The 23,954-nt window shown below is 35.5% G+C and overlaps 1 long non-coding RNA gene across 2 annotated transcripts; it reads right to left on the bottom strand.

The window, feature by feature from the left end:
* Positions 1-17,027: 17,027 nt before the first annotated feature.
* Positions 17,028-20,831, bottom strand: LOC108474809 (uncharacterized). Of its 2 annotated transcripts, none has more exons than XR_008280048.1 (5): positions 20,105-20,831; positions 19,922-19,995; positions 19,726-19,791; positions 18,729-18,776; positions 17,028-17,228 (listed from the first exon to the last, which is right to left on the bottom strand). It is a non-coding gene; the product is annotated as an uncharacterized LOC108474809 (long non-coding RNA). The 2 variants fall into 2 exon arrangements; XR_001869943.2 differs by having other exon boundaries at positions 20,211-20,829.
* Between the last annotated feature and the right edge of the window lie 3,123 nt (positions 20,832-23,954).

Genomic DNA, 23,954 nt, shown 5'->3' on the forward strand with positions numbered 1-23,954 from the left:
AGCCGTTTTAGCCGGTGAAAAATATTTTAGTAAAAATTTCTCAATCATTTGTTCCTAAGTAGTGATAGACCCTTGTGGTAATGAGTTCAACCACTGTTTAGCTTTGTTCCTCAATGAAAAGGGAAATAACTGAAGACGAATGGCATCATAAAAAACGCCATTGATTTTAAATGTATTGCAAAATTCCAGAAAATTTGCTAAGTGAGCGTTGGGATCTTCATCTTACAAACCATCAAACTGAACAAACTGTTGTATCATCTTAATAGTGTTAGGTTTTAATTCAAAAGTATTTGCAGCTACAGCAGGTCTAACTATGCTAGATTCAGCTCCTGTTAGAGAAGGTTTAGCATAATCATACATAGTACGTGGAGCAGGATCTTGATTAGACACAATTGCAGGAGGTAGCTGATTGCCTTGGTTTTGAGCCATCTCGTCGGTTGGGATTTGAGTATCGTCTTCTTACTCGTTCTCCATGTATCGTAACCTGCGCCTTATTTCTCTTTGATTTCTACGAACTATACGATCGATTTCTTCATCAAAAAGTAATGGTCCCGACGAGTTTCTTTTAGTCATAAACTATAAAAACCTACCAAGAGATAGAAAAGTAAATTAATAAATAATAATAATAGAATTGAATAAAATTAAATTGCAGGAAAAATAAATGGCTAAAATAATAAAAATTTAGCGTTCCTAATATTTTAGTTCCAGACAACGGTGCCAAAAACTTGATCGCGTGATTCGTAACAAGTAATAAATATTTATAATGAAGATCAAACCTAGACTAACTATTATCACGACGAAAAGGCAAGCGCACCTATCGAACAATAGTATAGTAATGGCAAGACCGGGATATCGTACCCAAGGGAACCAAAAGTACTAGTAATAACTATCTTTTTATTATCTAGCCTAAGAATAAAAGGGTTTGTTTTAATTAACTAATTATTTAAACTAAGAACACACAGAGAAAAGAATTGGGGAATTGCTTTTGGGAAAATCGATTGACTTGAGACAATACCTAAGGAAAACTCCACCTAGACTTTACTTGTTATTCTGGCTCCGAATCTAACGATTTGTTCATTCAACTTGTTCCGTAGAGATCCCTAAGTTATGTTATTATCCCTATTCAAGACTAATAATGTCTAATCCCTAGATTGAATAACCGAGACCTTTCTCTAATTAACACTCTAGGGTTGCATTAACTCGATCTATGGATCCCCTTATTAGGTTTCACCCTAATCTGACAAAATCTTGTCACCCTATTTCTAGGCGCGCAATCAACTCTGCTTAATTATGACAAATGTACTCTTAGACAGGGTCCATTCCTCCTCTGAATAAGAGTGTGTCTTGAATCAGTATCCTAGGATATCAAAACAAGAATTAAGAACACATAATTTAGAACAAGTTAAATATTTATCATACAATTCAGAAAATAATAACAAGATTCATCTTAGGTTTCATCCCCCTTAGGTATTTAGGAGTTTAGTTCATAACTAAATAAGAAAACATCTTCGAAGAATAAAGAATACAAAACATAAAGAAAACCCAAAACTCCTGAAGGGGAATTGAGGAGAGATCTTCAGTCTTGATGATGAATCCGTCTTCTGAGATGGATCAATTGGCTTCCTTGGGGTAATTCTTTACCTCCCCTTCTCCATCTCCCTTTTTCTCCTCTTCTAGGGTGTATTTATAGGCTTTGGAATGCCTTGATGCCCTCAAAAATGGCCTTTTCCGAATTGGACTTAACTTGGGCTCGGCAGGGACACGCCCGTGTGCCACGACCGTGTGACGTGATTGCCTCCGAATTGGACTTAACTTGGGTTCGGCAGGGACACGCCCGTGTACCACGACCGTGTGACGTGATTGCCAGGCCATGTTTAATCAGTTAAATTGCACACAGCGTGTGGGTCAATGGCCAGGCCGTGTGAATCATGAAAGCCTTGGTCGACACCCTCGAAAGACACGGGCGTGTGAGCTACCTGTGTGTCAAGGCTTAGGCCGTGTCATCTTCTCGATTTGGTTTGTGTTGTCCCTTTTTGGCTCATTTTTGTTTCCTTTCACTCTCCTATGCTCTCCTAAGTGTAAAACATGGAATTAAAGCATTAAGAGCATCGAATTCACCAATTCTAGTGAGAAATCATCCATAAAATGCATTAAACATGGGGTAAAAATATGTATAATTTACGATTTATCAGATGTATATGATTGTCATGTTTGGATGAGTGGTTGTGCTAAGAGATAGCACAGGTACGTACTCGAAACCCATGAGCATGTGTTTTTCATGTGAAATGAAATGGACTTGTGATAAGAGTGCAAATGAATGAGTGATATTTATGAGAATAATTTCTATGACAAATTTGTGATGGTTATCATTATGTTGCACTAAGACAAATTAGTACAATAGCAGTGTTCCAAATTTGAAAATCCACCAAATATAGTGTAAATTAAGTTAGAGGCTGAGTAAAATAAGAGATTAAAGCTTATCGAGTCTAGTTTCAGATAAAGGAAACGGTGTAAGCAAAGGAATCTCATATAATGAGATATTCAAATTTTTGTGAAACAGGTCTGAGTGATCTCGGGCTCTCCTGTCTTAACTTTAGAAAATCATTAAAAATTGTTAAAAAATGATAATGGGTTATAATTTATATTATTAGAATCCTTAATGAGTCTATCTTTAAGGGAAATAGATGGAAGGGTCATCTGAGTCCCATACTATAAGATAATTAATTCATAGTGAAGAGAGTTCGGAACTACCCGACAGTGAAACAGGGGTAACTTTAAGAAATAAAATGTACTTATTGGCTAGACTAAAAATTTTGAAAATTTTATGGTAATAATATATGTGAGTCTAGTTTCTAGAAAAATTAACAATTCTCAAGTCAGAGTCCTGTAGCTCTAAATACAAATAATTTAGTGACTGTGACTTAGGAGAACAACTTGACTGGACTTTGAATAAATAGAAAGAATTTTAAAATAGCACGTTATCACATTGCTTATTATTCTTCATGTGAGTTTACTAAGCGTAAAGCTTGCCCCCTCATTTCCATTTCCTTAGTGTTTTCAGGTCGGCTCAAGGTTGGAGATTTTCAGAGGCAGCATCACACTATCGAAACATCATATTTGGAATATTAATATATATATGCTAGCGATTCCAAGTGAGTGGCATGTATAGGGACTTAGTTTTATGATAGATGTTGTTATGAGTAGCCAAATGTATTGGCTTATAATGATTCATTGTATATAGCCATAAGATGTGGCTTGTAATGATTGTGGATTGTAAGCCTATTTATCCGTGTTAGGTCTTAATGTTTGCGATGTGGATATGCTTGTTGAAAATGCATGTTGCTGTATAACATGTGTGTATGATGAATGCTTCATGACCAATCGAACCGGTCATTGCTATGAGAAAATGCATGATATAGAAAAAAAAAGATGATGATGTTGATTGAACTTGAATGCTCGAGGTCTAATGACACAAATGATAAATGAATAATTGTAGACTATTAGTAATGGTCGTACAGTAGTAAGATTAATGGTCATGGGTGTTTGCATCTAGGCTTAATATTACACGAGTATGCAAAATACGTGAATAATGAAATGTTAATGTTAAGAATATATCTTAATGAAGGAGGTTAAATCATTAAAATGATGTCATGATATGTGTCCTTAATATATGTAATGAATTGTGGAAATTAAGGGTAACACAAAGGCTTGGAAAATAGTTAAGTTTTAGTCACACGAGCAGAGACATGGCCATGTGTCTCAGTCATGTGGAGGACACGGCCTAGCACACGGGCTTGTGGCTTGCCCGTGTGGTTCATTTTGCTTAATGATGTCATAGTTAGAGAGTCACACGGCCTGAGGACATGGGCATGTTGAAGACACACAGGTGTGTCCCTATGTCCACACGAGCCTGTGGCTCCGCTTCATGAAAAAATTTCATAAATTTTCCTGAACTTTCCAAAGTTCCCGGTTTAGTTCCTAATTACTTTCATAGCACGTTTAAGGCCTCATAGGCCCAAATAAGGGACTTTAAGATAGAAATTGAAAAGTTTTAAATTTGAACGAAATTTTATAGCTCAGATTGCTTGATTGTTTGCGTTTAAGTCCTGTAACGCCTCATATCCTGTCTCAGCATTGGACACGGGTAGGGGTGTTACATTGAATTAGTGCCAGTGGTTTGTGAATATCCAGATGTGTTTCCAAAAGAGTTACTTGGGTTGCCACCAGTTAGAGAATTTGAGTTTTCTATTGATTTAGAACTGGGAACATCACAGATATCGATAGCTTCGTACAGAATGACTCCTATAGAGTTAAAAGAATTGAAAGCTCAGTTGCAAGAGTTAATGGATAGAGGATTTGTACAACCTAGTTTCTCGCCTTGAGGTGCACTAGTTTTATTTATTAAGAAGAATGATGGATCAATGAGATTGTGTGTTAATTATCTAAAACTTAACAAGGTAAGAAGAAGTATCCTTTTCCAAGAATTAATGATTTGTTCGATCAGCTAAAGGGAGCAACATTATTTTTGAAGATTGATTTGTGATCTGGTTATTATCAGTTGCGAGTTAAAGATTTAGATGTGCCAAAAACTGCGTTCAGCACCAGGTACGGGCATTATGAATTTCTTGTTATGCCGTTTGGGTTAACTAACACTCCTGCAGTTTTTATGGATTTTATGGATAGAAATTTTAGACCGTATTTAGACAAATTCTTAGTTGTATTCATTGATGATATTCTGACCTATTCTCAAGATGAGTCTGAACACGATGAGCATTTGAGAATTGTGTTACAAACATTGAGAGATAAGTAACTTTTTGCTAAATTCAACAAATGCATGTTTTGGCTCTAAGAAGTTGGATTTCTAGGACACATTGTTTTAGCGGAAGGCATCCAAGTTAATCTGAGTAAGATTTTAGCAGTTGTTGACTAGAAACCACCAACAAATGTATCTGAGGTTAGAAGCTTTCTGGGATTAGTTGGATGTTATCGGCATTTTGTAAAAGGGTTCTCGATGATAGCTACTCCGATAACTCATTTATAGCAAAAAGATGTAAAGTTTGAGTGGTATGAGAAATATCAATAAAGTTTTGATCAATTGAAAGCACGTTAACAGAAGCACCTATTTTAGTTCAACCTGAATTAGGTAAATAGTTTGTAATTTTCAGTGATGCATCATTGAATGGTTTGGGATGTGTTTTGATGCAAGAAGGCAAAGTGATAGCTTATACTTCCAGATAGTTAAAATTGCATGAAAAGAATTGTCCGACAGACGATTTAGAGTTAGCCACTATTATTTTCGTATTGAAAATTTGGCGACATTATTTGTTCGGTGAGAAGTGCCGCATATTTACCGACCACAAAAGCTTGAAGTATTTGATATCTCAGAAATATTTGAATTTGCAACAACGAAGATGGCTCAAATTGTTGAAAGACTATGAGTTAGTGATTGATTATCATCCGGGGAAAGCGAATGTGGCCGCGGATGCTTTAAGTAGAAAATATTTGTTTGCTTTATGGGCGATGAACACGTAGTTGACCTTGTCTAATGATGGTTCGATACTAGCCGAGTTGAAGGCTAAACCGATATTTCTTCAGCAAATTTGCAAGGCTCAGAAATGTGATAATGAATTGCAAGATAAAAAAGTACAATACGAGTATATTACTAATTCAGAGTATCAGATTGGATCCGATGATTGTTTGCTATTTTGAGGTAGAGTTTGTGTGCCAAGGAATCATGAGCTTATACAAAAAAATTTACACGAAGTGCACAGTGGTTGCTTATCTGTTCATCCAGGGAGTACTAAAATGTAGAGTGATCTGAAACAGATATATTGGTGGTTGGGCATGAAACTTGACATTTTAGAATTTGTGTCAAGATGCTAGGTTTCTCAACAGGTTAAAGCTGAACATCAAGTACCTTTGGGATTGTTACAGCCAGTAATGATACCTGAGTGGAAGTGAGAGAGAGTTACGATAGATTTTGTATCGGGATTACCCATATCTCCGAAAAAGAAAGATGCTATTTGGGTTTTTGTTGATCGTTTGACAAAATCTGCACATTTCATTCCGATACCTAAAGACTTTTCACTTGACAGATTAGCTGCATTGTACATCTCAGAGATTGTCAGATTGGACGAAGTGTCGGTCTTCATTATTTTGGATAGAGATCCACGGTTTACGTCACGATTTTGGAGGAAATTGCAAGAGGCTTTGGGTACACGGCTACATTTTAGTACTGCATTTCATCCTCAAAACAATGGTCAATCTAAGAGAGTGATTTAGATTCTCGAAGAAATGCTTCGTTGCTGTGTTTTAGAGTTCGAGGGCAACTAGGAAAAATATTTACCGTTGGTTGAGTTTGCGTATAATAATAGTTATCAGTCGAGCATAAAGATGGCACCGTATGAAGCTTTATATGGTCATAAATGCAAAACTCTGTTGTACTAGACCGAGTTTAGTGAGAAAAAGATTCATGGAGTTGATTTGACTAGAGAGACTAAAGAGAAAGTGAAAGTGATTCGTGATAGTTTGAAAGAAGGTTCAGATTGATAGAAATCATATGCAAATTTGAAATTTAAAGATATTTAATTTCAAATCGGCAACAGAGTGTTTCTAAAAGTATCACCATGGAAGAAGATTATTCTATTTGGTCGCAAAGGAAAATTGAGTTCGTGATTTATCAGACCGTATAAGATTATCGATAGAATTGGACCAGTGGCATATTGGCTAGCTTTACCGTCAGAACTAGAAAAGACCTATAATGTATTTCATGTATCCAAGTTAAGACGGTATCGGTCAGATCCATCGTACATAATTTCTCCTGCAGAGATTGAAATTCAGCCCAATATGTCGTATAGCGAAGAAACGATCAGAATTTTGGCCCGAGAGATTAAAGAGTTAAGAAACAAAAGTATAGCTCTAGTGAAGGTTCTTTTGCAATGTTACGGTGTTGAAGAGACTATGTGGGAACTTGAGGAAGCTATGAGGAAACAGTACCCTAACCTATTTTCTAGTAAGATTTTCGAGGACAAAAATTCCTTATGGGGAGAGCTGTAACAGCCCGTTTTAGTGAAATCGAAATAGTAGTTTTGAGACCACAAATCCGAGGTCAAAGTATTTCTTTTACTAATATTTTAATGTCTATATCATGTTATTAGTATCGTAAGAAAATTTCGTTAAGAAATTTAATTATATGCATGCTTAATTTGATAAAGGACTAAACTGCAAAAGGTGTGAAACTTGACTTCTATAAACTAAAGGTATTAAATAGCTATAGAATTAATGTGTAAGAGTCCTTATGTGGTAATTAAAGCACTTTTAATATGAATGGACAAATATGGACATTATGTAACACCCTGAACCTGTATCCTTCACCAGAGTTGGGTTACGAGGTATTACCGATCAATACACATCATTTAATATCCATATCTCATACATTCATACATTCATATACAAATACCATTCAACACAACTATATTGTCCCTTATAAGGGCCTACGAGGACTTAAACATGCTTTGGAAGTGGCTTGGGACTAAATCGATAACATACGAAAATTTTGGAAACTTAGAAAAATTTCAACATTTCAAGTATTACACGCCCGTGTGAACAGGCCGTGTGCCTCACATGGCTAGTGGACACGCCCGTGTCACAAGCTGTGTGGAAACAAGGCATACATACTGACTTGTATCACATGGCTGAAGGTATGCCTGTGTGCCAGGCCGTGTGAAAACTGGAGAGTATACTAACTTACACCGCACAACCGGTCACACGCCCGTGTGTGAGGCAGTGTGGAGCACACTGACTTCAATTCCAATTCAATACCAGGGATCACACGGCCGTGTAACATGGCCATGTGTCAGACATGGATGAGACACACACTCATTTCCCTACCCGTGTGGACAAAAATAGGCTATTTGCAAAGCCATTTTGCCACCCTATTTTCACAAGCATACACAAGCATAAATGGAAACATTTCATAACCCAATAGGCAACCATTCAATAACATTTTATATACATATTATACCAATTCATATGACAACTACATATCAAGACATCATTTGTACATTTTCATTCCATCTATTTCTTGCCAAAACATACCATAACTAAACTCCTGTACACAACCAAAACATTGTACCAAAATAAGCCAAATCACATGGCTTAACTTATACACAAAATGTACAAAATCCATAATCTCAAATAACTATAATTATCACCATTAAAACTAGCCTATACATGCCATATTTACAATTATTCACAAACTCAAAAGTACCAATCGACAATTGGATAGTGTGCTGTGCAACTCTGACTTGTCCGAAACAAGTGAGCTATCGAACCTCTATAAAATGTAGAAAAAGAAACAGTGTAAACTTTATAGCTTAGTAAGCCAGTATAATTCAGAATTAAACTTACCATTTATACCAAATCAAGTTAAATAATTTAGGTAAACTTATTACAATTTCCAAATACCTAACGCAAGCATTCATCAATAGGTTAGTCATATAAATACATGAAATCATCCATTATCTCAATTCAATACTCAATATATATACATATCAAATTCATATATCATGAACATCATATTCAACATTTCACTCTCAATCATATAATCAATAATTCACTCAATAATAATACTTATCAATATAAACAATATATATGCCTATTGAACCCATTAGAACTTCAAAGGATACACAGGTGATATACATCAGTATTCCATCAATTCATTATCATTTCTGCTCTTTTGAGCCATGATCGGTAAGCTCCTCCTGAGCTGATGGATAGTAAGCTCTATTAAGCTGAATCAGTAAGCTCATACAAGCTGATATATCAGTAAGCTCATACTAGCTGTGGTGAGTCCGCAACAAATGCAAGAGCTCGACCAAAACGGTAACCCTAGTGACATGTCACTCGTATCCTACAAATTCGTACAGTTCAAACCGGGCTCGGTAACCATCAATCTATATCAATTAGGTACTCATATTCCAAGTATATCAATTCCTCAATTATATACATACATTTGAAATAAATACCAGTACTTAAAAGTTTGATTCTAATTATACAAACTTACCTCGTATCGCTCGGTTAACAACTAACAACTTTTCATCAATCTTTCCTTTACCCCTATCTAAACTTGATCTAGGCTTATCTTGATTTATATATTATCAAATTTAGTACATTCAGTATTCAATCAATTCAATTTAGCCCTTAATACATAATTTTTAAAAAATCACACATTTTCCCTATACTTTCATATTATTTACAATTTAGTCCTTTTCATATAAAATTGCAAATTCATACAATTTGTACTATCCATGCTTAGTCAAATTTCATAGGGACTCCTAGCTTCCCATATCTTTCATTATTTCACACTTTTAACCACATAATTTTACATTTTTACAATTTAACCCCTTTTTGACATTTTTGTCAAAAATCACTTAACAAAACATGTAAAACTATCATCAAACTTTTATAATCTATCATCAATCATCAAATTACTCAAGCATTAAACAAAGGTAACATTTTCAATCTTTAATCTAGGGTACGGGCTAGTTAGAATACAAAATAATGATATCAAAAACGTAGAAATCATTAAAAACCAAGCAAAAACCGTACCATAATTGAAGAATTTTATCAATGCCGAATGAAGAACCCTATTTTAGCTTCTTCTACCTTTAATTTTTGGCTAAAAAGATGAATGAACAAAGAATTTTGGTTTTGTTTTATTAATATTAACATTAATAAACATTTTACCAAAATAACCTTATTTAAAAACCACCAAATATCATGTTATTATTCCTATTAATGTCCATTCAATTTAATTATGGCCTAATTACAACATAAGGACTTATACTTTATTGATTCATAGCTATTTAATACCTTTAACTAATAGAATATGCATTTTAACACTTTATGCAATTTAGTCCTTTTTACTGAATTAAGCATTCAAACAGTAAAATTTATTTTTGAAACTTTCACACAATAGTTCTATCATGTTGTAAACTTTAATAAAATAATAAAATAAACATTTTAACCTTAGATTTGTGGTCCCGAAACCACTGTTTCGATTCGACTCAAAAACAGACTATTACAACTCTGCCCCTTTAGGGATTTTTGTCCCCGAAAATCTTAAAGTAAATAGGTTAGGGTACTATTTTTACATTGTTTCCTTGGGTTCCCACGTAGCTTCCTCGATTCCGTGTTTATTCCAAAGAACCTTTACAAGGGCTATGCGTTTATTTCTCAATTCTTTGATTTCATGAGCTAAAATCCTGATCAGTTCTTCGCTATATGTCAAATCAACCTGTATTTCAACATCTACTGGAGAAATCACATATGACGGATCAGATTTGTATTGTCGTAGCATAGAAACGTGAAAGACATTATGAATTTTTTCAAGTTCTGACGGTAAAACTAGTCGATACGCCATTGGTCCTATTCATTCAATAATCTCATACGACCCATGAAACGCGGACTCAACTTTTCTTTTCAGTCGAATCGAAGAACTTTTTTCCACAGTGACACCTTTAGAAACACTCGGTCCCCGACTTGAAATTCAATTTCTTTACGTTTCAAATTCGTATATAATTTCTGTCGATTTGAAGCTGCTTATAAACTATCATGAATCGTTTTCGCTTTTTCTTCAGTTTCGCTGATGAGTTCAACCCCGTGAATCTTTTTCTCACTTAATTCAGTCCAGTATAGCTGAGTTTGACATTTGTAGTCGTATAGAGCTTCGTAAGGTGCCATCTTTATACTCATTTGAAAACTGTTGTTATATGTAAATTCAATCAATAGTAAGTATTTTTCCCAACTGCCCTCAAACTCTAGAATACAACATCTCAATATGTCTTCGAGAATCTTCATAACTCTCTTGGTCTGACCATCAGTCTGAGGATGAAAAGCTGTACTGAAATTCAATTTTGCAATTTCTTCTTAAATCATGACTTAAATCTCAGATCTCTATCAGAAATAATAGATAATGGCACTCCATGTAACCGACCAATTTCAGAAATGTACAATTTAGATAATCTGTCAAGTGAGTAATCTGTACGTACCGGTATGAAATGAGTAGATTTCACTAGTCGATCAACGACAACCCAGATAGCATCTTTCTTTTTCAGAGTTAGAGGCAATCCTGACACAAAATCCATTATAACTCTATCCTATTTCCACGCAAGAATCATCACAGGCTGTAGTAACCTCGATGGTACTTGATGTTCAACTTTGACTTGGTGACAAATCAAACATTTAGAAACAAACTCTGAGATATCTCGTTTCATGCCTTGCCACCAGTAACACTATTTCAAATCGTTGTACATTTTGGTACTTCCCGGATGAACAGATAAACAACTATTTCAAATCTTCTAAATGAATTCTAAATTTATCGGTATGCAAATTCTATTTCGGAACCTGAAACAATCATCGATTCTAATCTAAAACTCTAAATCAGGGATATTCTTACATTCAATTCGTTTAGCTTGCAATTTGTGGTCAACTTTTTGAGCTTCACAGATTTGTTGAGCAAATACTGGTTTAGCTTTTAATTCAGCTAAAATAGACCCATCGTCACAAATCATCAATTGGGTATTCATTTCTCGCAATGCAAACAAAGATTTTTGGCTCAGAGCATCAGCAGCAACATTAGCTTTTCTCGGGTGATAATCAGTCACAAATTCATAATTTTTCAATAACTCAAGACATCTTCTTTGTCACAAATTCAAATTTTTCTATGACATCAAATATTTTAAGCTTTTGTGATTCGTATAAATGTGACATTTCTCACCTTATAAGTAGTTTCGCCAAATTTTCAACATAAATACAATTGCAGCCAACTCTAAGTCATGTGTCGAATAATTATTTTCATGCGGTTTCAATTGTCGAGAAGCATAAGCTATAACCTTTCCTTCTTGCATCAGAACACATCCCAGACTATTTAATGATGCATCGCTATAAATCAAAAATTCTTTCCCCGATTCAGGTTGAACCAAAACTAGTGCTTCAGTTAACAGTACCTTCAACTGCTTGAGACTCTGCTGACATTTCTCTGACCATTCAAACTTCACATCTTTTTGAAGCAGTCGTGTCATTAGTGTTGCAATCGTCGAGAATCCTTTCACAAATCTTCGATAATAACCCGCTAAGCCCAGAAAACTACGGACTTCAAACACATTTCTTGGAAGTTTCCAATCAATAATAGCAGAAATCTTACTCGGGTCAACTCTAATACCGTCAGCTAAAACAATATGCCCTAGAAATCCAATCTCTCAAAACCAATACTCACATTTTCTGAACTTTGCAAATAACTGCTTATCACGTAGAGTTTGTAACACAACTCTCAAATGCTCAGTATGTTTCGTTTCATCTTGTGAATAGATCAGAATGTTGTCAATAGATACAGCAACAAATCTGTCTAAATACGATCTGAATATTTGGTTCATTAAGTCCATAACAATTGCAGGAGCATTAGTTAAACCGAAAGGCATAGCAAGGAATTTGTAATGTCCATACCTTGTTCGAAACGCGGTTTTTGGCACATCGACTCTTTAACTCGCAACTGATAATAACATGGTCTCAAATCAATCTTTGAAAATACTATAGCCCCTTTCAACTGGTCAAATAAATCATCAATCCACGGTAGAAGGTATTTATTCTTTATAGTCACTTTATTCAGCTGTCTGTAGTCGATACACATTCTCATAGTGCCATCTTTCTTTTTTACAAATAATACCAGTATACCCTAGAGCGAATAACTCGGTCGTACAAAACCTCTATCTATCAATTCTTCAAACTGAGCTTTTAATTCTTTTAATTCTATTGGAGTCATTCTGTATAGAGCTATCAATATCGGTGTTGTTCCTGGTACTAATTGAATACCAAATTCAACTTCTCTAGTCAGTGGCAAACCCGGTAATTCGTCTGGAAATACATCCGAAAACTTACAAACAACAGGTACAGATTCAATCTTTGATTCAGACATATTTGTATCTAATACGTATGCAAGATATGCATCAAAACCCTTTTCTATACATCTTTGAGCTAACATAGACGATATCATAGTAGGTAATTCACTCGAATCATCAGACTCAAGCCGAAGAATTTCACCATTTTGACATTTCAATTCTATAGTCTTTCGTCTACAATTCACAACCGCATCATGCATAGTCACCTAATCCATACCTAGAATTACATCAAACTCATCGAACGGTAGAAGTATCAAGTCAGCCCGAAAACAGTAACCCCGCGTCATCAAAGGAAAATTTTTACAAATTTTATCAACTAAGACAGGCTTGCCTAAGGGGTTCAATACTTTAATTACAAAATCTGTAGACTCAACATGTAAACTCCTAATACTAAATTTATACAGATATATGAATGAGTTGATCCAGGATCTATTAATGCAATTATATTAGTATTAAAAAGAGAAAAAGTACCGGTAATAACGTCTGACGATGATGCCTATTCCCATGCACGAATAGCATAAGCTCTAGCAGGTACTCGTGCCTCAGATTTCACAATAGAATCTCTCATAGAACCTCGATTACCCTCGTATTTCTAGTGTTTCAGGGTGGTCTCCCTCTAGTAGTCGTGTTACTTACTTTCTCCGGTTGATCTCTTTCAGCTATAAACTTTTCTAGACAGTCCCGAAGTTAATGATCAAGAGATCCACATTTAAAAAAAGCTCCACTCACTAATCTACATTCACCGTAATGTCACTTATTGCAGTGTTTACATTCAGGTCCAGCATTTCTAACACTACCCACACTAGCAACTAAAGTCGTCTGAGGTTTAGAACTGAAATGTCTCATATCTTTGTCTCTAATCGAAATCCCCCCAGAAGCAACAGAATAAGGATGATATTATCTAGATTTCTTTGATCCTAACTAATGTGATTTGCCCACAAATCTTTTTCTAAAGTGTCTAGCTTCAAAATCGACTTTTCTTTTCTCTTTGCAAAGTCTTCGACTTTACAAGCTCTGTCAAACAGAACAACAAACTCTTTCAACTCAAGAATTCCAACTACTAGTCTGATTTCTTCATTCAATCCATCCTCAAATATTTTACACATTATAGCTTCAGAAAAAACACATTCACCGGCATATTTGCTAAGTCGTACAAACTTTCTTTCATATTCTATGACTGACATACGGCCCTGTTTTAACTCAAGAAATTCTTTTCTTTTCTGATCAATAAACCTTTGACTGATGTATTTCGTTCTAAATTCAACTTGAAAGAAATCCCAAGTAACTCTTTCTTGCGGAACTACGGATATCATGGTATTCCAACATTGATACACATTATCTCTTAACAGTGATACAACACACTTTAAGCATTCTTTAGGTGTGCAAGATAATTCATCGAATACCCGAATCGTATTCTCAAGCCAAAACTCTGCTTTCTTAAGGTCATCGTTAATAGTGGCTCTGAATTCCTTAGCCCCGTGTTTCTATATCATGAATATTGCTGGTGCATTCGTTAATCCAAACAGCATCACTAAGAACTCATAATGTCCATAGCGTGAACGAAATCCGATTTTTGGAGCATTATCACCATTAATCTTTACTTGGAAATAACCAAGCCGCATGACGATCTTGGAGAAAGTTATAGCTACACTTAACTGGTGAAACAAGTCTTCTATTTGAGGTAGTGAGTTCTTGTTCTTCAAATTCACCTTGTTCAATTGCGATAATCGATGCATAAGCAAAGAGTCCTATCTTTCTTTTTTACGAACAAGGGTGGCATGCCCCAAGGTGAAATGCTTGGTCGTAAAAATCCTTTGTCCAGAAGATCTTGTAGTTGGCTCTTTAGCTCTTTTAGCTTTAATGGCGCCATCCTGTATAAGTCACATGACATGGGTGTAGTACCAGGAGCTACTACTAATAAAAAAATCTACCACTCTTTGTGGTGTCATGTCTGGGAGTTCTTTTGGAAACACATTGGAAAACTCCTTCACAATCAGAACTTCACTGATGTCTTTCCTCGATTCAGTCGACTCCATAATATACGCCAAGTAGGCATCTGCGCCCTTAACTACATTCCTTCTGGAGGATACTATCAAAATTATTCTATCCGTCACACTGGTTTGTACGCCAGGCAATAACACTTCTCTACCTTCTACAATTAATAACCATACACCTCTGGCTCGACGGTCTACCACAACATTATGTTTGGTTAACCAATCTAACCTAAGAATATCATCAAATTAATGAAAACATAACAGTAATAAGTCTTCCAAAAGATGTGTTCGCCAAAAGTCAGTAGGTAAATTTTAATTGCTTTGCTAACCACTGTACTTTGACTAAAGGGGTTGGTCACTAACACATTTGTCTCAGATAAAACAACTCATAGACTCTTACCTTCCACGAACTTTGTAAAGATGTACGAATGGGTTGAATCAGGTTCTATTAATGCATGAATGTTATTTCCCAAAAATAAAAATTTTACCCGTAATAACTTCTGGTAATTTTGTATCTTCTTGGGCCTTAATTACATAGGCTCTGGCGGACACTCCTGAGTTGAGCTTGGTATAGTTATTCTTTGGAGCGCCCTAAACTAATCTTGATTTCACAGCTATTCTGGATCTCACCTCCTACTAAGTATTTTTAGTCACATGTACAGACTATTCTGAGTTGGCTTCAGCTTTTGAGGGGAAATCTCTAAGCTGATGATCTAGTAACCAACATGTGTAACATGCTCCTGCATGTCTCCAACATTTTCCTCTATGATTCTTTCCAGAGTGTTCACATATGGGTTCCCTTATCATCTTGGGTCAACATATACTTGCTATTGAGGTAGTTTTTCACCCACCTCCTTCTCCCTGAAAGCTTATGGGTTGAAAATCTCTCACTGGTGCAAAGAAGCTTCTACCTTTCGACATTTTAAAATTCGTTCAGGGTAGTGGACTGGAGATCCCATGCTTAATTCTTTCCCTATCCCACCCTATATTTCTTTCCTGGACAATCGTTTCCATCTTTTAAGCCTTGGCTGTCATAGTTATTAGACTATGAACTTCTGATGCCACTACCAGAGAACGAATTTCATCCCTTAAGCCTGCCTCAAACTTCTCGCATAGGGCTTTTTCAGTTTGGAACATTTCTCTTACGTAAGAATGAGTCTGATGAATTCTCGTTTGTATTTCATTATCGACATTCGCCCCTATCGAAGATATAGAAAATCTTTCTTCAATTGCTCGACATATATTTGATTAACATACTTCTCTCTGAATTATATAAAGAAAAACTCCCAATCATCTGTTCTTTAGGGGTCACACTTATCAACATTTCCCACCATTGATATGCCAACCCTTTTAGCAAAGAAACAATGCATGAGAGGCTATCAATCGGCGTGCATTTCAGTTTTGCAATTACTCGACATACATGAGACAACCATTGTTCTGTTGTCATGGGGTCATCACCCTTAACCACTAGAAACTATTTAGCACCCTTGTTACGTATCTCCCTCATAGGGTCTCCTTTCAACTAGTTTGTAACTGATGTCGGAGGTGCAGAAGGTACTGGCTGCACCAAACCCTATTCTTCTGTAAGAGGTACATGACTCAATTTCTTCATCTATCATTTCTCTTGAACTTTCAAACATTATTCTTTACTACAACAGGAATTAAGTTAATCAAAACTACAGGGACTAAGCCAAAGATATAACATGCATAGTGGGGCGTGATTTAGCCTTTGGTTTTCGAGGGTCGAATAAACCTAGGCTCTAATACCAAAACTTGTAACACTCATTAATCTGTCAAGAAATATGGTGTATAACCTTAAGCCAGATGGACCACCCAATGGGTTGGGGTGTTACTAGAGGATTCAAACCTTTTTTTACTTAATTTTTTAGAAAATAGTTACGAACATTTACCTTTTAGTTAAAAGTAATTATTTTTCTTTCATTTTGTAACACATCCTTAAAGAAAAATAATAGGAATTGTAAAAAGAAAATTCTATTATCTGACCACTCCCCAGTTTTTGCGTATACATATAAATGGTCAGTTCATAAAGAAGAGATCAAGGAAATTAGGCGTACACTTTTAGGGAAAAGGGGAAATTCTTTTCTAAATAGAGACAGTGTAAACGATAGGGATAATTACATATGTTGAATAGAAAAAAAATCTATAAACCACTTGCCAGAATAGCTATGCATGATACAAAAATAAACAAGTGGCTCACTCGCAAGCGTAACTCTGGTGTAGTCCCCTTCAACTGAATCTTCTTCTACTATCAAAATGGCTGAGAAGGAAAAAGTAATAGAGTAAGATTGTTTGAACTTAATGAGTTCCAAAATAGACAAATAATTTACAAGAATGCTAATAATTAAGAAGCATCAATACCCGCAAGAAAGAAACACAGACCTTTTTATGAGACTTTGTCATTCAAACACAATATGCCAATTGAAACATAACTCATACAATACATGGGTGGTTATTATATGCTAACTTAAACATACCCCCACAATCATGCATGATTACAAATAACCCTCATTGTTCTAGCCTTTGACCTATATTTCAGAAATCAAATCACATATCAGTCATGTTCATATTCCTTCCATAACTCCACGTATAACTCTTGTTTAGTTAACAACGTGTTCGCATGATCTACCAGTCCTGTTTGCAATATAACTGCCTTACGAGAGGCATCACAAACAAATCTCCTTTCCACATGTTCACATATCACAAATTATCTAAGGTTGGCAGATTATCTCACAAAAGAGTCTGCCAAACCCTAGAGCCCTCTAAATGTTGAAATCTAGCAAGGCGTTCCTAATTTGGGCGTACTTTCGAATCCACGCAATATGCCACCCAAGCATTTAACGGATAATTCACCAATATCTCCCTTTTTCTACTGTAGGCTTAATAAACTATTTTCCAAACAACATTTCGATGCAGTTTACGCCAAGCGAGACATTACAAATTGAGCCGATAGTCCAATTGATGGCAGGACTGAACCGATATAATTGTCATTGGCTCGGACCAAAATGACAACAACCAAACTGACTCGGGGTGCCGTAAAGGTTTCACACCTGTGGTGGCACTATCGAGCATGAAGGTGCCAACAGTGACAGTGATGACATTCCAGTGGCCAACAAGCTGTCCTTCAATGGTTGAGTAGTGGACGAATTACACTCTTACTAAGACTCTACCGAATAATTTGATTTCCGATTAACTATCCCAAAAATAATATTACTTTAATAGATTTAATATTAAATTTAATTTATTATTTATCTTGATAGTATTTTATTAATTTAATAATAAAGTGATTATCTTAATATTAAATGTAACCTCCTAACCCGTCCTAGATGTTATGGTCAGATCGCGAAGACTACATTAGTCACTGAAATGACTAAGTAACCCTACGAACCATAAAAACCTTAATTCGACTCATCTTGGAAAACCATGGTTGAACTTGAGTTAGTTTGGAAAAATAAATATTTATTAAACCGTCTATTCTTAAGTCTCGTTTTGTTATTGATAGCAATGTTTCTAAAAACTCATTGTTTGTCGCCTTGTTTTGCAAAGTTCTGTTATCTTTTAATGCAGTGGAAAACACTATTCATAGGTCAAATAACATGCATTTTCTAGTTAACATATATTTTTAATGCGTTGAATAATGCATGCATAAAACCCAAACCCAAATCCAAAAACCTCAAACCATAATCCAAAATAAGGCTTTATAGTCCAAAAATTGCATAAAAACTTATAGAAAAATATTTAAAGTAAAAATAGTTCGAACCCCATGAAACGTTCGCATGCCAGGTCTGATCCTCATGTCGTTCATTACCTGAGAAGTTCAGACTAAGGGGTGAGCTTAAAATAGCTCACTATGAGTCAACAACAATATAAACAATCGACAATTTCATTACAAAACGGTACATAGCATATTTCAATAATGCATGAGTATGCCATGAGTATAATGCAATGCAAAAATGTTCCTATCCATTCATCCACTACACACCACGAGTTCCCCATAACTTGTCTTGCAAACACCAAACAATGCGAGCTGAAGATTGATGTAGATAAACCACCGGTATAGTAGTATAGATAAACAACCAATAAATATGTAGAGAAGTCATTAATATCATGGATAAGCCACCAATAATGCGATAAAATCGTCAATCTCCTTGATACTCCTGGTGCAGTGCATTAACAACATTAATGTGGACTTTAACTACCATCAATACTCTACGGAACTCCTCCGTCAACCACATTAACTTGCCAATGGCATGCTTAACATGCGTATCAATAATCAGTGTTGGTGTACACTTTGCATACATTTCATTTATCAATAACATTGGCATTCAATCAAGCTTTCAGTAAATTCTCGATTTTAGATTTGCATTCATTCAGTCAATCAAGTCAACAACTTCACTAGTATGTAACATACGATACAATCTAGTAATACTTAGTATTCAGTTTGAGCAGTAGCATTGCACATCGAACATTACACATGCATCGGATAATTAGTGAACATGTTATAACATCATTTCAAAGCATGTTCCAATCAACATACATAAATCCATAACATTGGAAACCAATCAAACAATCAATTACATCAATTAAGCATACATACAATCTCGGGAAAAGCTTAACCATTCAATCAATAATTTTAATGTCACATTCCTTATTCATTATTAGGCCATTCAACCGTGCCCACCCAATAAGAATTGTATAACAATTTGTAAATTATATTTAAGAATTAACAATCAATCATGCAAATTTCATACCCACACCTTAACTCACAAGTCCGCAGCACTGATCCGTACAGTTCGTGCTTCCACACTTAAACCTTAACGTACCTAAAGCCAAATTAAAACATTTAACATGTTAAAATACTATTAAAAATAGCCTTGAAACACACCCTAAGGGTTCATCCAAATCAGTGTTATACCAAAAAACTTTCTGCTCCAATTTGTCAAGGTAACTTACACTGACTTTATGTGGAACGAGGGTGCGAACGAAATTTCAACTTCACTTCTGAGCTGGTACGTTCAAATCAGTACCTAAGATTGAAATAATACTTAAAAATTAGTAATCCAAGAGCATTCGACCAAGGCAACAACTATTAGCAAAATGGAAACAATGCAAGATCTCACATAGATATGCACTTACACTACCCAATAACCAGATCTGAGATGTTGAATGAATGTATTAGGATACCCCATTGATTAAGAATGTTTCAGATAGATATAAATAAAGCAGAAAAAAAAAAACTTACTGCTATAAGGGGAAACAACTGAAAAGAAATTAGTAGCCCAAAACAATGGTTTTCCAAGGGGCGACAACATCACAAGCGGCAGTAGAAAAGGGATGGCTTGGTTGGGACAAAAAGAGATCTTTGGATAAAAAGGGAACACCTTTTAGGACTGGAACAATAGTTTATTGGCTGGAAAGATAGTAGAAAAAATTGACAGAAAAGGGAGAGGAAAAGAGAACTAACCGACACCACCACGAATGGAGGAAAGGGGGCGACAATGGACAACAAATGGAGGCTAATAGGGCAGCATAAAGGAGAGTTCTAGGGAAGCAAAAGGGTTAAAACAATCAGCAAAGTGGCTGGAAAAAATAATAGCAAAATATTAGACAGAGGGGTGACACAACTATGGTGAAATCACTGTGTTCTAAGACGAAAAAAAGGAAAGAAAGAAGAAAAATTTTAGAAGAAAGAAGTAAGAGATTGGAGTAACAACAAGAATAGAAGATGAATAGAAGAAAAGCTGAAAAATAATGAGAAAATAGTATCTATACGTAGGGTTTACTAGGCTAGGTGGCACAAAACTAAGGGAGTGGGAGCAAAAATAACAAAAATTGCCAATTTGCAACGGAAGGAAATCAAACTCGGGTCTCTAAGCTTATTAGACTGTCTCCTCGTTTTCTCTTAACCATTAAGCTAATTACTTATTGTTGAAATAATTTTAGAAACTTTAAACCAAAAATTTGGGATGTTACATTAAATTTAATTTAATATTTATTTTGATAAGTATTATATTAATTTAATATTAAAGTTATTAAAATTTATCATAGTTGAACTCTCTAAACTCTCCTTATATAAAAAGAGTCATGGGTCATTATTTTTCACACATTTGAGTTTAAGAGAAAGTTTTAGAGAGAAAATTTTCTAAAGAAATTATTTAAAAAATTTCTAGAAATATTTTTCTTATTTACAACTTAGCCTAAAAGTTTAGAGAAATTACAAAATTACCCATAAGAAAATTTTCTGATTCAAAGTGAGCCCACACTCAGCAAACTTGAACTTGAAGATAACGAAGAAGACTACTCGGTCGAAGTATTCATGTTAGATGAATCGAAAAGGTATAATTTTGATTAATTGTTTATTACTTTAAATATCACAACCAAGTTCCTATTTTTTAAATTTTTTAAAACTCTTATTTTCCCTAAAATATATTTTCTGCTGCATTTTCTAAATTCGATTTTCCAGCATGGTAGGCAGTTTTCGTATTCCATGCTGCTTAAATAGTTCTTGCTGGAAATCACTTAAAAATTTATCTCGATCAGACGCTATTGACTTTGGAATCCCATGTATCTTGTAAATTTGCACCATGTATTCTTGAGCTATAGTTAATGTAGTGAAAAGATGAAATAGGGCCAAGAAATGACCATATTTTGTAAATCTGTCCACTACCATTAGGAATGTATTTTTGCCTTTTAAGTTGGGTAACCATTCCATAAAGTCCATGATATGAAGAACCAAATTTTCCTTTTGAGTTCCCTTTTGATGGCTTTCCAAGCTCGAGTTGGAATTGGAAGAGGTTGTAGAAGTCTTGGTGAAGTAGGCAAATCAAATTTGCACTTATGACAAATGGGAAAGTCTCGAACCCAAGGCCTCACATATTTAGAGATTACCTTTCAATACATTAGCCCTGATATCCTGTGTCTGGTAGCATGTGCACCTGAGTGCCCTCCCTTGGAGCCACTATGAAAGAATTCAAACAGTTCCCTTGGAAGACTAGGTTTGTTGCCTAAAACTACCTTTCCTTTCCTTTTAGGCACTTTACCATCCCAAGTGTATTTGGAATGCATTTGAGGGTGTTCTTGGAGCTCCTGACACAAGTGTTGCAATTTTGGATCAACCAAGCAGGGTTCAGTCACTCTGCTTCATGTAGTTGACCAAGAGATACTACCTATGCACTCGAGCAACTGCCCTTCTTCCTTATGTGTCCTTCTTGACAATGCATCAACCAACCTATTTTGAGTACCTTTTCTATAGGTGATGTAATAATCATACTCGAGCATTTTCACTACCTATTTTTGTTGAAAGGGTGTAATTGTCTGTCTATCAGCTAAAGACTTCAAGCTTTATTTGTAACACCGCTCATTCGTATTCAACACCGAAATAGGATTACGGAGCATTACCTGACATATTATACAATTAAACATACATTTCACACACATTTTCAAATTTCATGTAATCTTCATTCAACATCATTCACATTATCCCTAATACGAGCCTACAAGGCCTTAAACATGCATTTGGGGTGGTTCGTGACTAAACCAATAACTTAGGAAAATTTCAGAAAACCTAGAAAATTTTTCAAAATATAGGGGACACACACCCGTGTGGCCCAACCGTGTTTCTCACACAGCCAAAGGCACGCCCATGTCACAGGCCGTGTGGACATTTGAAATGGGACTACATGGCCGTGTCCCAGCCCGTGTCCGATCCCGTGTAACTCTCTGACTTGGGTCACACAGTCAACCACACGCCCGTGTGACCAACCCATGTGCCCTTCAAAATGGCCTCACACGCCAGTGTGCCAGGCTGTGTGCTAGGCCATGCCAAACCTATAGGGTATACTAACTTATGCCACATGGCCAAGCCACATGTCTGAGTGTTAGGCCGTGTGGAGCATACTAACTTGATTTCTAAATCAACACTAGGGGACACACGGCCATGTAACCTAGCCGTGTGTCACACACAACTGAGACACAAGCTCGTGTGGACAAAAATAGGCTATTTACCATGCCATCTTGCCACCCAATTTTGCATACACCTACAACAAACCAAATGGCACCAAACATGACATAAAAAGGCATTCATGCAATCTCAAATAAGCTTAATTTATGCCATTTCAATACCAACATATACAAGGCACAGAAATACCACAATATGCCATTCAATTTCATACCAAACCTCACTTTCACAAATCATCAATGTGGATACTTCCAATTATGCATCATTTCACCTAAATTCATAAACATACAAATTTTCAAATATCAACCATTTACCACAATCATTTGCATAGCAATTATCAACACAAGACAAAGGTCATTTGCATATATATACACAACCAAATCAACCAAAATAAGCCAACTCTCATGGTTATATACAAAACCAAACACTAAACATTTACTAGCCAATCCAAATGGCTAAAAACATTACCAACATACACCAAAATGACCAAAGCTCCTATACATGCCATATAACCAAAACATAGATTCAAAAGTACCAAAGTGATAGCTTGATAGTATGATGATGTCTCAACGGTTTCTGAATCTGAGCTAGCCTTTGTTTTACTATAAAACACTAAAAAATAAACAATGTAAGCTATAAAGCTTAGTAAGCTCATATGAAATAATAAGCAAAGCTTACCATTCATTTACCAATCAAGAATATGAATATATCATACTACTAAACATTTAATCACAAAGTTAACATATATTCAATTACATATTTAACCCTGAACTCATATTTTTCATAGATTCAATACTTATATCGTTTTTGTACATACCTGTACTGAAACTTAACTATTTCACACCATTTCATATCTTCGATATACCCATTGAACCTGTAACGCCCCGCACCCGAGACCGTTGCCGGAGTTGAACACGAGGTGTTAACGAACTTAATTCATTTATTTACACAGTTCATTTTAAAATTTCCAAACAAGCTGGCTAATTACGTCACTGTCACCTTAAAAATCATATCTCGAGTTCCAAAACA

This window comes from Gossypium arboreum, chromosome 3 (assembly GCF_025698485.1).
Source record: "Gossypium arboreum isolate Shixiya-1 chromosome 3, ASM2569848v2, whole genome shotgun sequence".
Taxonomy (NCBI): Eukaryota; Viridiplantae; Streptophyta; class Magnoliopsida; order Malvales; family Malvaceae; genus Gossypium; species Gossypium arboreum.